Genomic DNA, 10455 nt, shown 5'->3' with positions numbered 1-10455 from the left:
GTCCTGCAGCACAGTAACAAAATATTAGCTTTCTGTCACTATGGCTGTGGATGTAGTTTGGGGACAAGTTCCTAATTTCTGGGGTTCAATTTCCAGCACTTTAAAACAAAGAAAAATGTTTACACTTAATCCATACTGGACACCGTAGACAAGCCATTTACAAAGGACAGGGTTCTCTTATAGCATGGTTGTATGGTAAATCCATATAACACTGCAGGGAGTATGTGGTAAAACCTCAAAAGAGAAAAGAAGGGGTCTCAACAATTCCCTTTAGCCATATGTTCCTATTGAACTGAAAACTTTTATGTATGCCCATTTGTGGCATTCTAAATCCTAATGAGAACAAAAGTAAAAGGCACACATTTACATCTGGAGAAGAAAGGTGTAGAAAATATGGGATATACTCGAGATTCCCAAGAGTTCTGCACTGATATAAGCATTTCTGGGAAAATGATATGAGGCTGTGGCTTCATAGTGAAGCATCTGCCTAGCGTCCTCAACACGCTAGCTTAACACTCAATGCATAAAAACAAGGGATTGGATAGGAAGATGCTTAGCATGCATGTGCTTTATATTACTCCTGCCCCTGCATGCTGCTTGTCATGCTCATTCCTGTAGTTTTAGCATGATGAGGAAGACTCAAGGGGTCAGAATTCAAGATCATTCTTAACTACATAGCAAGTTGGAGGCCAGGCTTGGGCACATGAGTCCCTGTCTTACAAACCCAAGCAAACCTTGACATAAGAGAGGGCCTAAAATATGTCAATAAAATGATATGTTCCAAAAAGTATATGCTAAACTATTTTATAGCTAATGAAATTTCTCAGGTTATATTAACACCAATTGTTTCTTTTGAAAACTCACTTTTCTTCCAAAAAAAAAAAAAAAAGAGATCAAACATTATTTTGCTAGAGTGTATAAATAAGGAAATATTCTGGTATGTTTAAATTATGTCCTTCTAAGGACACTATCTTCATTCCTCCATAAATAAAAGAACAATTGGGGTGAACTGGTCTTAACTCAATCTATGGTTAAATCAACAGGAGTGTTGTTGCTCCCCAGTGTACCCAAACACTTGCATATTAAAGATTTGGATACAACCATGAAAATATTGATAGACTGGGAAAGCTTTAGGAGATTGGGCCTGGTAAAGCAAGTTAGGTCTTTGGAGAACTATGGTCTTGAAGAGTATATTGAGAGCCCAGTGTCTTTTCTCTCTCCTTTCTCTTCTTCTGTACCACTGTGAGGTGCTCTCTTCTAGCACACACTCCACACTGTTCTGTGGCACTTTGTCTTTTATAGGCCCAACCATCAGAACCAACCAGTTATTGACTAGAATCTCTGACTCTAGTCAAAGTAAATGTTTCCTCTTTTTAAAGCTGTCTGATCTTACATGCATGTTACTGTAATAGGAAGCTGGACAATATAAAAGTATTGCTTAATTTACTTTTTATTTTTTTCATATTCACAAACTCTCCTAAGGCTTTTTGCCCTCTAGAGAGAGCCCTGTAAGCGGGAGTGCTCTCAGAGTGTCTGCTGTGACAAGGTCCATGTGAAGAATGTGTCAATTTCTGGGTGGAACATGTACAGCCTTAGTGCTCACTTTACATGTACACCCCCATTTTGGAAATGGGGATGACACTGTCACTGAGTAACTTTATAACCACTCTAGGATGTGTCTCAAGAGACAATACCTGATTCTTTTTGTCACTGATAGTAGAGTGGCCAGGTGCATCTTATGAAAGTGCCATGCATTAGTTTGGAGGATTTGAGGTGCCATACAGACCTAATAAAAAATGACTCGGGCAAGAAAAGCAGTTCAGATTTCAGTAAACATGAACAGAGGAATCTCACCATTGGTTCCTTAAGTCATTTGCAGGTGTCAGACCTGGTATCCTGCTTATTGGCTTCCCATGGAGCTTATTGTCAAACTTCAAATGACAACAATCTGGACAGGTTCTTGATATGGGAGGGCACACCTTCTTATAAGGAAAACCCTCCTCTGAAACCAGAACATTCTCCCTAGAATACTGTTCTCTCAGTGTCAGTGCAAGTTTTAGCTGCAAGAGGAATGAAAATGAGAAGGCTCACAGGTGCCTCATGACATTGGGGTCAGGTGACAAGGAAGAGAAAAGGAAAAGCTAATATTCTATATATCTTTATATCAAAATATGAGTTTTGAAGGGTGAGGAGACAGCTCAGTTGGCAAAATTCTCCTGTAAAAGCATCAGAACCTGAGTACATGCCCGAAAGCTCCCATATAAAAGCTAGGTAGAGGCAGCCAGAGAGCAAAAGTGGGTAGATCCCTGAAGTTCACTGACCAACCAATCTACCTAAGCTGATAAATTCCAGGTTCAGTGGGAAACACTCTCTTAAAAATAAGGTGGAAAGACATTGAGGAAATAGTCAATATTGCCTTCCACACGTGTGCATAATTGGGATCTTGCATGCACATGTGCATGCATGTGTGAACACACATAATAACATGTATATTCACTCTCCACCTCCCTCCTACACACAAGATGAACTTTTAGTAGTATCATTGGTCAGCAGCCGTAATCTTCCAGGACATTTCCCTTAGGCTCATGGTTAAGAATGGCATAAGTTGGAGAAAACTTTGATACCAGTATGCTTTTATTTTTGGAGTTTATTTAATACAGATGACTGGCCAGTGGTGAGCTCTGTGCTAACTGCTATGTACTGCAAACAGTGGTGCAGCAAGGTGCAGAGAATAAGAGACTATGAAGTGCTAATCTCTAATAGAATTTCTGTTTAACCCCTGGCCTATCCAAGGCTCAGGGATTAACCCAGAAGAGTGGGCAGAAAGACCATAAGGTCAGAATTAACAGAGAACTGCTGTGAAACAGTATTTTTTGGTCATGAAAGGGATATTGCACACATGAACTCATAGTGGATGTGATTGTATGCATAGGACCTACACTAGATCAAGCCAGCCAAAATCCCACCACAGTTGGTCAGGGGTGGATAAAATCTTACCTATAGTTGAGGAGTTATTGGCTAGCTGCTAAGAAACAAAAAGAGTCAAATTTGTTTAGGAATATGCCCTCAATAGTCTGTTGCCCATGTTTTTATGGACAGTCCTACACCCCATGTATGTACTGACAGCACTAAGTTTCAAAAAGTATGTGCTGATGTATGGATATATGGAGGTATCAGAAAAATTGAAAGGAAGACAGTGGGAAGCATATTTGATCAAAACATACCAGATTCATATATGAAATTCTAAAACAATACATTTTGAAAGTTAAAAAATTAATCTTAATTTTATGCTTGGAAAACAAATCTAATGTTGGGTGTTGCCACAGGCCTCTAACCCAATGCTTGGAGACAGAGACAGGCAGATCATAGGGATTTATTGATTAGCTAGCCTAGCCAAAATCTTGAGATTATGGTTCAATGAAAAGATTTTTAGCTCATAAAATAAAAGGAAAAGAAGAACATATCTTGACATCAGCCCCTGGCCTCCACAGTGCATACATGGGTACCAGCTGAACACATATGTAGACATGTAGACACATTGACACACACCACTCATATACACACAGTTTCACCCACCATACCCACATATACATACTACTCATACACATACACATTCACACACCACATACTCACACATTTACACTACACATACACAAACATTCACATACCACATACACACATTTACACCACACACACACGCACACACACACACACACATATACATTCACACATCACACAAACACAGATTTACACTACACACATACATACATTCACACCACACACACACACACCACACACACATTCAATATAACCCCTCCACACACACATATACAGGGAGAGAGACATAAAGAAAAAATTGTTTTGTACTTAACATCTAATATGTACCTTTTTATTTTTTCTTATTGAAAAAAAGCAATAACCAAAGGGCAGACTGTAGCTTTGAAAGGAGTACCCAAGCCCACTGTCCCAGAGTGTCCTTCTGATTAAGCACTTGTGGATCTTGACAAAATGAAGGACTAGGAAAAGACAAAGAGTTTTTGCCTTTGCAGTTGGGAGGCCACAGAAATGACCTTAAAACTCTCTGTGATCAGCAGCCCCTTAGGACGAACAACAATATGAACTAACTAGTACCCTCATAGCTCCCAGGGTCTCAACCACCAACCAAGGACTGCACATGGAGGGGTCTGATTGTTCTGGCAGCATGTGTATGGTAGAGGATTGCAAATTCGATCATCAATAGGAGGAGAGGACCTTGGCCCTGTGAAGGTTCTGTGCCCCAGTGTAGGGGAATGCCAAGGCCAATAAGTGGGAGAGGGTGGGGTGGCAGGCATGGGGAGGGGGGAGACAACAGGGGTTTGTTTTTGTTGTTTTTGTTTGTTTGTTTGTTTTTTGGAGGGGAAACTGGGAAAGGAGAAATTTACATGTAAATAAAGAAAATGTCTAATAAAAAAAAGAATACACTTCCAAAAAAAAAAACTAAAAAAAAAATTGTTGTTTTATATCAAACAACTTTTATAATACTCATTTTTTATAATACTCATTTTAATTGTTATAATATTTATAAATTTTAAGGAATATGACAAAAAAGATACTGTAGGTATTGAAGGGGGTCTCTGGGAGGAGTTGGGGTACAAAAGGAAAACAAGAACATGATTTAATTCTATTTACTAAAAATATGTTTTTAAATGTTAACAAATTCAGATAAATTGAAGTAATGTAACTGTTCTCATCATAATGCAATAAAAGTTAAAAAAAGAAAAGAAAAAGAAAAAGAAAAAACTCTCTGTGATACCAGCATGGAGAATCCTTGATAGAACAGCCATCCAATTTTTTCTAGGCTGCCTGTCTACTGTCCATGACATGAGGTAGTCCACTGATATTGCATGTTGACACAAAACTATGAAACTAGTTAAAAGCCAAGTAAAAGTAACTGAAGAAGAAGACTATGTGAGCTATAGAGAAACATCATGAGGGTCAGATGGCTCTAGAGGAGACCATGCTACCTGCCTGGACATGTGGCCTATTTTTATTTGCATTAGTTATTTTTCTATTGCTGAGATAAAACACCGTAGCTAAGGCAAGGGTTTATTCGACTTATGGTTTTGGAGGGTTTCTATCATGGCAGGGAAATATGGCTGCAAGCATCAGCCATGATAGCTGGAGCAAAATCTGATGAGCCACAAGTGGGAATCAGTAAACTACTCTCATGATATGCTTCTTCCAGTAGGGACACACCTCCTAACACCACCCAAACAGTGCCATGAATTAGGGACATGTATTCAAGTATCCAAGACTATGGAGGACATCCATTCAAACCACCAAACCATCTGAGTATTGCTTTTTTCATGTTGGCTTGTGAAGTGACTGATGTTAGAGTTCCTTGTGGGCTGCGAGGGCAACGTACACTGTTGTTCATTGCTAAGTAGAGTTTCATTAGTCTTAGAATTTCTGTTTTGAGCAAATCTCACCATATATCTCAGGATTGTCTCAGACTGGTGATACTCCTAAGAATTTAGAATTAATATACAAAATGGTAGAAAATGTATACATGATCATAGAAATGGCCAATAGGTGATGATACCTTGACCTTCCTCCTTTACAATGGCATGGGGATCTCTTTTATTACTCATTCATAAATTCAGTATTTAGTCCAAACCATTTTGTTTACTATAGATCAGTGAAATGACACAATTGCTTTTATGAACTACACTCCATTGGTTGAAGCCATCTGAGTCTACTCAGACTCAACGGCAGGCAACATTGAAAGAAATGTATAAAAGTTGGGGGCCTGGATTAATTTATAGGAGTGTTGTGTATACATGTGCATGTTCCTGTGTCTGTAGGTGCATGTGTGTGGGTGTGTGTGGACAGAGAACAATCTTGGTTGTCATTCTTCAGTGATTCATCTTGTTTAAAAAAAAAAACATTCCCTCACTGAGAATTGGGGATTTTATTTTCAGCAAGACTGGCTGGCCAGTGAACCCCAAGGATCCTTCTGACTATTTCCCCAGCACTGAGATCGCAAGTATGTACCCCCCATGCCCAATTTAAGTGGATGTTGTGGATTACACTCAAGGCCCATTGTCTGTATGGTAAGCCCTTCACAGGCTAATCTATTTCCCTAACCCTGACCACATCCTTTCTATGATTCAACTTTGACTAACTGAAGCCTCCTGATCCTTCTTAGAATGAAAAGCAGGACTATGGATGTGCTCAAGGTTGAAAAGAATGTCTGAATTTGGGAGGAGCTAGATTGTTTGCTTGCTATGATATTTTTGAAACAGGGTTGCATTTTGTAGCACATGCTGGTTTCAAACACACGATCCTCCTGCCTCAGTTTCCTGAATGGTAATATATCAAGTACATGCCATCATGCCAGGATGTGTGGAAGTAGAAGCTGTGTTTTAAAGCTGTCATACCAACTCAGTGTCATTCCTATGCTATGTGTCAAGTAGATATGACATTCTCTTTATATGGAACTCATGGGGAATAGACACAGACACAAAACTGCAATGCTGTTGGATAGTCATTTACATAGGAAAGATATTAGGAATGAAGTAAATGTCTGGAGAGACCTCAAAAATGGCCTGAGTACTGAGTTCAGAGAGGAGGGGCTCATGTGAGAGGAGCTAGTGATAAACTGGCCTTTATCTAGAGTGTGTATGTGATTCCAGTGCTTCTCCCTGGACAGAAATATTTGTGTTTCCACCCAGCTGAGTTTGTGCCCTGGACTGGGTTGCCTCTAGTGACTGTGCAGCTCAGCATTCATAACAAGAAGGCTAAAGCTCTTAGAGCACACCATCCTGACCAGCCATGGCTGAAGAGCTTTAATTCTATGATTCTGAGCTATTGAGATCACTTTCTCTCCATTTTTTTTCACTTTCTGCCTCTGTGAGTTTGGTTTGTATCCCTTATAGTTCAACTGTGACTGAAAATCAAGGCTCATCTTATCCCATGTTAATGTTCAGATGCAGGAAGAGGCTCTTGTTGTCCCTTGGCCTCTTTTAAAAGTGACAAACTGGATGTCCAGAGTGGAGACTCTGCTCTGGATCTCCACCACTGAGCCCACACCCCAGTTGCAGCTTGGCCTCCCAGGTATTCTGACACATCTAGGAAAACAGGTGAGACCCTAAAACCCTGCCCCAATAATTGGCATAACTGGGACCCCTTGCACACATAGGTACCCTGCCCAGCCAGAGACCCACGCTCTTTCCAGTTTACACCTGTGCCTGGAGTGGAGCTTCTGCTCTGGATCCCCAACCACTCAGCCAACACCTAGATTTAGCATGACCCCCAGGAGTTCTCATCCATCCAGAATCACAGGATCATAGAATCATAGGATATAGGCTTGCAGGAGGGACAGGTTTCAGTCACAGACAACAAGACCAGTTAACACTAGAGATAACTAGATGGTTAGAGGCAAGCACAAGAATATAAGCAACAGAAACCAATACTCCTTGGCAACATCAGAACCCAGTTCTCCCAAGATGGCAAGCCTTGGATACCCCAAATACACATGAAAGCAATATTTAGATCTAAGATCTCACCTCATGAAGATGATAGAGAACTTTAAGAAAGACATAATTAACTCCCTTAAAGAAACACAGGAGAATACAAGTAAACAAATAGAAGCCTGTAAAGAGGAAACACAAAAATCCCTCAAAGAATTATAGGAAAACACAATCAAGCAGGTAAAGGAACTGAGCAAAACTGTCCAGGATCTAAAAATGGAAATAGAAGAATTAAAGAAAACACAAGGAAGACAACCCTGAAGAAGGAAAACCTATGAAAGAGAGCAGGAGTCACATATGCGAGAATCTATCACCAACAGAATACAAAATCTCAGTAATAGAAGATATCATAGAAAATACTGACACAACAGTCAAAGAAAATACAAAAAGCAAAAAGCTCCTAACCCAAAATATTCAAGAAATCCAGGATATAATGAAAAGACCAAACCTAAGATTAGTAGGAAGAATGAAGATTCCCAATTCAAAGGGTCAGGAAAAATCTTCAACAAAATTATAGAAGGAAACTTTCCTAACCTAAAGAAACAGATGCCCATAAACATACAAGAAGGCTACAGAACTCCAAATAGACTCGACCAGAAAAGAAATTCCACCAGTTACTTAATACTTAAAACATCAAATCACAGAACAAAGAAAGAATATTAAAAGCTGAGTAGGGAAAAGGCCAAGTAACATATAAAGCAGACATATCAGAATTACACCAGCCTTCTCAGTAGAGACTCTAAAAGCCAGAAGATCTTGAGAAGATATCATACAGACCCTAAGAGAACAAAAATACCAGCCCAGGCTACTATACCCAACAAAAATCTCAATTACCATAGATGGACAAGCCAAGTTATTTGAAGATAAAACCAAATTTAAACAATATCTTTCCACTAATCCAGCCCTACAGTGGATAACAGAAGGAAAAGTCCAACATAAGGAGGGAAACTACACCCAAGAAAAAGCAAGAAATTAATCTTCTCACAACAAACCCAAAAAAGAGAAACACATAAACATAATTCCACCTCTAACAACAAAAATAACAGGAAGCAATAACTATTGGTCCGTATTATCTCTCACCATCAATGGACTCAATTCTCCAATAAAAAGACATAGGCTAACAGATTGAATATGTAAATAGAATCAAGCATTTTGCAGCATACAGGAAACACACTTCAGTGACAAAGACAGACACTTCCTCAAAGTAAAAGACTGGAAAAAAATTTCCAAGCAAATTCTCCCAATAAACAAGCCATTCTAATATCCAATAATAGACTTTCAACCAAAAAAGATGGGAAAGGACACTACTTACTCAGAGGAAAAATCTACCAAGATGAACTCTCAATTCTGACCATCTATGCCCCAAATATGAAAGCACCTACGTTTGTAAAAGAAACATTACTGAAGCTCAAAGCACATATTGAATGAACCTCATACAATAATAGTAGGAGATTTCAGTACCCCACTCACACCAATGGACAATCATGGAAACAGAAACTAAACAGAGACACAGTGAAATTAAAAGAAGTTATGAACCAAAAGGATTTAACAGATAGCTACAGAACATTATACCCTAAAATCAAAGAATCTACCTTTTTCTCAGCACTTCATGGTACCTTCTCAAATACCAACCATACAGATACAAGAACATTGAATTAATCCCATGTATTCTATTAAATCACCACTGACTAAGGCTGGCCTTCAATAACAACAAAAACAACAGAAAGCCCACATACATATGGAAGCTGAACAATGATCTACTCAATGATAACTTGAACAGTAAAGACATAAAGAAAGAAATTAAAGACTTTTTAGAATTTAATGAAAATGAAGGTAAAGCATACCCAAAATTATGAGACACGATGAAAGCAGTGCTAAGAGGAAAACTCATGGCTCTGAGTGCCTCCATAAAGAAATTGGAGAGAGCATACACTAGGTGCTTGACATCTGAACTCTCTAGAACAGAATGAAGGAAATATACTCAAGGGAAGGAGATGGCTGGAAATAATCACACTCAGGGCTGAAATCAACCAAGTAGAAACAAAGAGAACTATACAAAGAATCAACAAACCCAGGAGCTAGTTCTTTGTTAAAATAAACAAGATAGATAAACCCTTAGCCAAACTAACTAAAGGGCACATAGACAGCATCCAAATTAACAAAATCAGGAATGAAAAGGGAAACGTAACAAGAGAAGCTGAGGAAATTAAAAAAATAATCAGATCCTATTACTAATATCTATATTCAACAAAACTGGAAAATCTAGATGAAATGGATGATTTTCTAGTCCGATACTAGGTACCAAAATTAAATCAGAATCAGATAAATGATCTAAATAGTCCCATAACACCTAAGGAAATAGAAGTAGCCACTAGAAGTCTCCCAACCTGAAAAAGCCCAGGGCCAGATCATTTTGATGCAAAATTCTATCAGACTTTCAAAGAAAACCTAATGCCAACTATTCCACAAAATAGAAACAGAAGAAACACTATCCAATTCTTTCTATTAAGCTTAGTTAGTGTGATACCTACACCACAAAAAGAACTGTCAAAAAAAGAGAACTTCAGACCAATTTTCCTTATGAATATTGAAGCAAAAATACTCAATAAAATTCTCATAAACCAAATCCAAGAACATATCAAGACAATCATTCATCATGATCAAGTAGACTTCATCTCAGGGATGGTTCAATATATGGAAATCCATCAATGTAATCCATTATATAAATAAACTCCAAGAAAAAAATTGAATACAACACCCCTTCATGTTAAAAGTAGTGGAGATATCAGGAATTCAAGGTATATACCTAAACATAAAAGCAATGCATAGCAAACCAATAGCCAACATCAAACTAAATGGAGAGAAAAATCAAAGTGATACTGCCACGGACCGGGATTTCTCGCGGGGTCCCTGTTCCGCGGGACACGGGATTCTGGCCAGGTGG

This window comes from Mastomys coucha, unplaced genomic scaffold (genome assembly GCF_008632895.1).
Source record: "Mastomys coucha isolate ucsf_1 unplaced genomic scaffold, UCSF_Mcou_1 pScaffold13, whole genome shotgun sequence".
Taxonomy (NCBI): Eukaryota; Metazoa; Chordata; class Mammalia; order Rodentia; family Muridae; genus Mastomys; species Mastomys coucha.
This window is presented reverse-complemented; position numbering follows the sequence as displayed.